Source organism: Arachis hypogaea, chromosome 20 (assembly GCF_003086295.3).
Source record: "Arachis hypogaea cultivar Tifrunner chromosome 20, arahy.Tifrunner.gnm2.J5K5, whole genome shotgun sequence".
Taxonomy (NCBI): Eukaryota; Viridiplantae; Streptophyta; class Magnoliopsida; order Fabales; family Fabaceae; genus Arachis; species Arachis hypogaea.
Genome location: NC_092055.1, coordinates 40,376,222 through 40,384,470, shown reverse-complemented (window position 1 = coordinate 40,384,470; position 8,249 = coordinate 40,376,222). Strand labels below are relative to the sequence as shown.

Below are 8,249 nucleotides of genomic sequence, written 5' to 3'. Positions count from 1 at the left end.
GTAATAAACCTTACGTGAGTAAGGGTCGATCCCACGGAGATTGTCAGCTTGAAGCAAGCTATGCTCACCTTGTAAATCTCAGTCAGGCGGATTCAATTGATTATGGAGATTTAATAATTAAAAGATAAATAAAACGTAAATTAAAGATAGAGATAATTATGTAATTCATTGGTGAGAGTTTCAAATAAGTGTATGAAGATGCTTGTTCTTCCTGAACCTCTACTTTCCTATTGTCTTTATCCACTCATTCATACTCCTTTCTATGGCAAGCTGTATGTTAGGCGTCACTGTTGTCAATGGCTACATCCTGTCCTCTCAGTGAAAATGGTCCAATACACTGTCACTGCATGGCAAATCATCTGTCGGTTCTCGATCATACTGGAATAGGATCCATTGATCCTTTTGCGTCTGTCACTACGCCCAGCACTCGCGAGTTTGAAGCTCGTTGCAGCCATTTCTTCCCAGATCCTACTCGAAATACCACAGACAAGGTTTAGACTTTCCGGATCTCAAGAATGGCTATCCATGGATTCTAACTTATACCACGAAGACTCTGATTAAGGAATCCCTGAGATATTCATTCAATCTAAGGTAGAACGGAAAGTGGTTGTCAGACACGCGTTCATAGGTTGGGAATGATGATGACTGTCACGATCATCACATTCATATTGAAGTGCGAATAAATATCTTAGAATCGGAATAAGCTTGAATTGAATAGAAAAATGATAGTACTTTGTATTAATTCATGAGGAACAGTAGAGCTCCACACCTTAATCTATGGTGTGTAGAAACTCTACCGTTGAAAATACATAAGAACAAGGTCCAAGCATGGCCGAGTGGCCAGCCTCCATAAAGGTCTAAGATAGCATAAAACTGATCAAAGATGATCCGAAGATGTAAATACAATAGTAAAAAGTCCTATTTATACTAAACTAGTTACTAGGGTTTATAGAAATGAGTAAATGATGCAGAAATCCACTTCTGGGGCCCACTTGGTGTGTGCTTGGGCTGAGCATTGAGCTTTACATGTGTAGAAGCTTCTCTTGGAGTTGAACGCTAGTTTGTAACCTGTTTCTGGCATTTAACTCCACTTTGCAACCTGTTTCTGGCGTTTAACTCCAGAATGCAACATGGAACTGGCGTTGAACGCCAGTTTGCATTATCTAAACTCGGGCAAAGTATAAACTATTATATATTGCTGGAAAGTCCTGGATGTCTACTTTCTAACACAATTGAGAGCGCGCCATTTGGAGTTTTGTAGCTCCAGAAAATCCACTTTGAGTGCAGGGAGGTCAGAATCCAGCAGCATCTGCAGTCCTTCTTCAACCTCTGAATCTGATTTTTGCTCAAGTCCCTCAATTTCAGCCAGAAATTACCTGAAATCACAGAAAAACACACAAACTCATAGTGAAGTCCAGAAATGTGATTTTTATTTAAAAACTAATAAAAATATATTAAAAACTAACAAAATCATACTAAAAACTATGTAAAAACAATGCCAAAAAGCGTATAAATATTCCGCTCATCACAACACCAAACTTAAATTGTTGCTTGTCCCCAAGCAACTGAAAATCAAATAGGATAAAAAGAAGAGAATATACTATAAATTCCAAATATCAATGAAACTTAGCTCCAATTAGATGAGCGGGACTAGTAGCTTTTTGCCACTTGAATAATTTTGGCATCTCACTTTATCCATTGAAGTTCAGAATGATTGGCATCTATAGGAACTCAGAATTCAGATAGTATTATTGATTCTCCTAGTTCAGTATGTTGATTCTTGAACACAGCTACTTTATGAGTCTTGGTCGTGGCCCTAAGCACTTTGTTTTCCAGTATTTCCACTGGATACATAAATGCCACAGACATATACTTGGGTGAACCTTTTCAGATTGTGACTCAGCTTTGCTAAAGTCCCCAATTAGAGGTGTCCAGGGTTCTTAAGCACACTCCTTTTTTTTGCTTTGGACCTCGACTTTAACCGCTCAGTCTCAAGTTTTCACTTGACACCTTCACGCCACAAGCACATGGTTAGGGACAGCTTGGTTTAGCCGCTTAGGCCATGATTTTATTCCTTTACGCCCTCCTATCCACTGATGCTCAAAGCCTTGGATCCTTTTTATTACCCTTGCCTTTTGGTTTTAAGGGCTATTGGCTTTTTCTGCTTGCTTTTTCTTTTTTTTTCTTTTTCTTTCATTTTTGCTATTTTTTTCTGTAAGCTTTTGTATTCACTGCTTTTTCTTGCTTCAAGAATTATTTTTATGATTTTTTCAGATTATCAGATAACATGTCTCCTTTTTCATCATTCTTCAAGAGCCAACGTATTTAACTTTCATAAACACCAATTTCAAAAGACATATGCACTGTTCAAGCATTCATTCAGAAAACAAAAAGTATTGTTACCACATCAAAATAATTAAACTAGTTTCAAGGATGAATTCGAAACCCTGTACTTCTTGTTCTTTTGTTTTTAGAACATTTTTCATTTAAGAGAGGTGATGGATTCATAGGACATTCATAACTTTAAGGCATAGACACTTAGACACTAGTGATCATGTAGTGAAGACACAAACATAAATAAAACATAAAGCTCAAAAATCAAAAAACAGTAAAATAAATAGACAAGGAGATTAAGGAATGAGTCCACCTTAGTAAGGATGGCGTCTTCCTCTTCTTGAAGAACCAATGGTGCTTTTGAGCTCCTTTATGTTCTTCCTTGCCTTTGTTGCTCCTCCCTCATAGCTCTTTGATCTTCTCTAATCTCATGGAGACTAATGGAGTGCTCTTGGTGTTCCACCCTTAGTTGTCCCATGTTGGAACTTAATTCTCCTAGGGAGGTGTTGATTTGCTCCCAATAGTTTTGTGGGGGGGGAGGGGGGAAGTGCATCCCTTGAGGCATCTCAGGGATTTCATGGTGAGGAATTTCCTCATGCTCTTGTTGAGGTCCATGAGTGGGCTCTCTTGATGTGCAGTCAAATGCTCTACTACTGAGCTATGGACCCTTTGAGATGAATCTCTCCATCTCCCATGACTTAGAGGTGGAAGCAATTGCCTTCTCTTTCCTCTTTCTTGAGGTTTTTCCGGCCTTAGGTGCCATAAATGGTTATGGAAAAACAAAAAGCAATGCTTTTACCACACCAAACTTAAAAGGCTTGCTCGTCCCCGAGCAAAAGAAGAGAAGAGGGAGTAGAAGAAGAAGAAGATAGATGAGATGGAGAGGGGTGAGTGGTTCGGTCAAGGGGCATTTTAGGTGGTTATGATGTGGGAAAAGGAAGGAGTGATGGTTTGAATTTGAGTGGGTGGGTGTAGGTAGGTGGTATGATGGTTTTGGAGGAGTAATGGAGGTGATTAGTGGAGGTTTTTTTTGGGGGGGGGAGAGTGTTATGAAAAGGTGTGAAGAGGAGAGAAGAAAAGGTAGGGATCCTGTGGGGTCCACAGATCAAGTGAGGTCAAGGACTTAACATCCCTGCTCCAATTAGGCGTGTAAAACGCCCTTGCTGTGCAATCCTGGTGTTTAACGCCAGACTGCTGCTTGTTTCTGGCGTTAAACGCCCAAATGTAGCCTGTTTCTGGCATTTAATGCCAGGCAGATGCTTGTTTCTAGCGTTAAATGCCAGACAGATGCTTGTTTCTGGCATTTAAATGCCAGACTGCTTTCCTCCAGGGTGTGTTGTTTTCAATGCTATTTTTCATTCTGTTTTTTATTTTTCAGTAGTTTTTGTGACTCCACATGATCATCAACCTACTAAAACACGAGATAATAAAAGGAAAATAAAATAGATATTATTAAATAACATTGGGTTGCCTCCCAACAAGCACTTCTTTAATGTCAATAGCTTGACAGTGAGCTCTCATGGAGCCTCACAGATGTGCAGAGCATTGTTGGGACCTCCCAACACCAAACTTAGAGTTTGAATGTGGGGGTTCAACACCAAACTTAGAGTTTGGTTGTGGCCTCCCAACACCAAACTTAGAGTTTGACTGTGGGGGCTTTGGTTAACTCTGCAGTAAGAGAAGCTTTTCATGCTTCCTCTCCATGGTTACAGAAGGAGATCCTTGAGTCTTAAACCCCAGGGTGTCCTCATTCAGTTGAAGGACCAATTCTCCTCTGTCCACATCAATCACAGCTCTTGCTGTGGCTAGGAAGGGTCTTCCAAGGATGATGGATTCATCCTCTTCCTTCCCAGTGTCTAGGATTATGAAATCAGTAGGGATGTAAAGGCCTTCAACCTTTACTAACACGTCCTCTACTTGTCCATAAGCCTGTTTTCTTGAGTTGTCTGCCATCTCTAATGAGATTCTGGTAGCTTGCACCTCAAAGATCCCAAGTTTCTCCATTACAGAGAGTAGCATTAAGTTTATTCCTGACCCCAGGTCATACAGAGCCTTCTCAAAGGTCATGGTGCCTATGGTACAAGGTATTAAGAATTTGCCAGGATCCTATTTCTTTTGAGGTAATTTCTGCCTATCCAATGCATTCAGTTCATTGGTGAGCAAGGGAGGTTCATCTTCCCAAGTCTCATTACCAAATAATTTGGCATTCAGCATCATGATTGCACCAAGGTACTTAGCAACTTGCTCTTCAATAATTTCTTCATCCTCTTCAGAGGACAAATACTCATCAGGGCTCATGAAGGGCAGAAGGAGGTTCAATGGAATCTCTATGGTCTCTAATTGAGCCTCAGATTCCTTTGGTTCCTCGAAGGGAAACTCCTTATTGGTCACTGGACATCCCAGGAGGTCTTCCTCAGTAGGATTCACGTCCTCCTCTTCCTTTGTAGGTTCGGCCATGATGGTCAAATCAATGGCCAAACTCTCTCTTTGGATTTTCTTCTGTATTGCTTGGGAGAGTACTAGGAGAAGTTTTAGTGACTCTTTTACTCAGCTAGCCCACTTGTGCCTCCAAATTTCTGATGGAGGACCTTATTTCATTCATGAAACTTACAGTGGCCTTAGATAAATCAGAGACTATATTTGCTAAGCTAGATGGATTCTGCTCAGAATTCTCTGTCTGTTGCTGAGTGATGATGGAAAAGGCTTGCTATTGCTAAACCTGTTTCTTCCACCATTATTAAAGCCTTGTTGAAGGTGTTTCCATAGGGTTCACCCATGTAATTCACTTCTGCTATTGCAGGTTTCTCAGGATCATAAGCTTCTTCTTCAGAAGAGGCCTCTTTGGTACTGTTGGATGATTCTTTAAATCCATTCAGACTCTGAGAGATCATATTGACTTGCTGAGTCAATATTTTGTTCTGAGCCAATATGGCATTTAGAGTATCAATTTCAAGAACTCCCTTCCTCACATGCATCCCATTACTCACAGGATTCCTTTTAGAAGTGTACATGAACTGGTTATTTGCAACCATGTCAATGAGTTCTTGAGCTTCTGCAGGCGTTTTCTTTAGGTGAATAGATCCACCTACAGAATGGTCCAGTGACATCTTTGATAGTTCAAACAGACCATCATAGAATATATCCAGGATGGTCCATTCTGAAAGCATGTCAGAAAGACACTTTTTGGTCAGTTCCTTGTATCTCTCCCAAGCTTCATAGAGGGATTCACCTTCCTTCTGTTTGAAGGTTTGAACATCCACTCTAAGCTTACTAAGCTTTTGAGGAGGAAAGAACTTGGCTAAGAAAGCCGTGACCATCGTATCCCAAGAGTTCAGGCTGTCCTTAGGTTGAGAGTCCAACCATATTCTAGCTCTGTCTCTTACAGCAAATGGGAAAAGCATAAGCCTGTAGAGCTCAGAATCAACCCCATTGGTCTTAACAGTATCACAGATCTGCAAGAATTCAGTTAAGAATTGAAAGGGATCTTCGAATGGAAGTCCATAAAACTTGCAATTCTGTTGCATCAGAGAAACTAATTGAGGTTTCAGCTCAAAATTGTTTGCTCCAATGGCAGGGATTGAGATGCTTCTTCCATGTAAATTGGAATTAGGTGCAGTAAAGTCACCAAGCATCTTCCTTGCATTGTTATTATTTTCAGCCATGTCTCCTTCTTTTTCGAAAATTTCTGTCAGATTTTTTCCAGAGAGTTGTGCTTTAGCTTCCCTTAGCTTCCTCTTTAGAGTCCTTTCAGGTTCAGGATCAGCTTCAACAAGAATGTTCTTATCCTTGTTCCTGCTCATATGAAAAAGAAGAGAACAGAAAATATGGAATCCTCTATGTCACAGTATAGAGATTCCTTATGTAAGTATAAGAAGAGAATAATGGAGGAAGGAAAAGATAAGAATCCAAACACAAGGGAGAGGAATAAGTTCGAATTCTTGGGTGAAAGAGGGGTGTTAGTAGATGAATAAATAAACAGGAGGAGGTGAGAGGGAGAGAATTTTAAAAATTAAACAAATTAAAATAAAAATATTTTTATTTTTAATTTAAAATTAAAGTGAAAATTCAAAAATTTAAAAAAAATAGAAATGAAATTAAATTAAATTAAAGTTTAAAACAATTAGTTAATTAAAGAGGAATTTCGAAAAAGAGGGAAGGGATTTTCGAAAATTAGAAAGAGAGAGTTAGTTAGGTAGTTTTGAAAAAGATATGATTTAAATAGTAAACTTTTAAAAAACCAATAAAAAAAGTCAAGTAGTTAATTGAAAAAGATTTGAAAATCAATTTTTTTGAAAAGATAAGAAGTTAGAAAAGAAGTTAGAAAAGATTTTGAAATTGATTTTGAAAAAGATGTGATTGAAACTTATTTTAAAGAAGATTTGAAAAATAAATTTAAAAAGTTTTGATTTTGAGAATCAAAGTTGATTACTTGACTAACAAGAAACTAAAAAGATATGATTCTAGAGTTTAAAGATTTAACCTTTCTTACTAGGCAAGTAACAAACTTAAAATTTTTGAATCAATCACATTAATTGTTAGTATTAATTTCAAAAATATGAAATAAAAATAAGAAAAAGATTTTGAAAATTGATTTTTAAAAATTTTTCGAAAATTAGGAAAGAAAAATGAAAAAGATTTGATTTTTGAAAAGGATTTGAAAAAGATAGAATTTTTAAATTGAAAATTTGATTTTACTCATAAGAAACAACTAGATTTTAAAATTTTTGAAAAAGTCAACTCAAATTTTCAAAAGTTTATGAGAGAAATAAGGAAAAGATATTTTTTGATTTTTTTTGAATTTTTAATAAGGAAAGAGAAAAACACAAAATTGATGCAAAACATAAAAATTTTGGATTAAAATAAAAGATGCATGCAAGAACACTATGAATGTCAAGATGAACACCAAGAACACTTTGAATGTCAAGATGAACATCAAGACTTATTTTTGAAAATTTTTAAGAAAAGAAAAACATGCAAGATACCAAACTTAGAAATTTTTAATGTTGAGACATTAACAAATTGAAAATGCATATAAAAAACAAGAAAAGACACAAAACAAGAAAATATGAAGATCAAACAAGAAGACTTACCAAGAACAACTTGAAGATCATGAAGAACATATGCATGAGTTTTCGAAAAAATGCAAGAAATTATAAAAACATGCAATTGACACCAAACTTAAAATTTGACTCAAGACTCAAACAAGAAACACAAAATTATTTTTTGTTTTATGATTTTATTAATTTTTTTTGGTATTTTTCGAAAATTAATTGGAAAAAGAAAAATAAGGATTTCAAAATTTATAATGTGAATTCCAGGAATCTTGCAATGTTAGTCTAAAGCTCTAGTCCAGGAATTAGATATGGCTTACTAGCCAGCCAAGCTTTCAGTGAAAGCTCCGGTCCAAAATACTAGACATGGCCAATGGCCAGCCAAGCTTCAGCATACAAATCAGGCATACAATAGCTGATACTTCATCCAACTTCATTCTATGCTGATAGGTGGAAGCCCCAGTCCAAATGAATTAGACATGGCTTTACAGCCAGCTAGGCTTCAACATGCTTCATGAAACTCTGGAATTCTTTCTTAAAAATTCTGAATAAAAATATATTTTTGAAAATAATTTTTTTTGTATTATTTTCGAAATTAAGAAATAAAAAGCTTGAAATTAAAATAAAATTACCTAATTTGAGCAACAAGATGAACCGTCAGTTGTCCAAACTCGAACAATCCCCGGCAACGGCGGCAAAAACTTGGTGCGCAGAAATTGTGACGGTTCATTTCTTGGTAACGGCGCTAAAAACTTAGTACGCACGTTCATAATCTTAGTTCTTTGTCACAACTTCGCACAACTAACTAGCAAGTGCACTGGGTCGTCCAAGTAATAAACCTTACGTGAGTAAGGGTCGATCCCA

General features: G+C 37.0%; 1 non-coding gene across 1 annotated transcript; it reads left to right on the top strand.

Annotated features, from left to right (window-relative positions):
* Positions 1–5,495: 5,495 nt before the first annotated feature.
* LOC112788657 (small nucleolar RNA R71) lies at positions 5,496–5,603 on the top strand. Its single transcript, XR_003196014.1, has one exon. It is a non-coding gene; the product is annotated as a small nucleolar RNA R71 (small nucleolar RNA).
* The last annotated feature ends 2,646 nt before the right edge of the window (positions 5,604–8,249 follow it).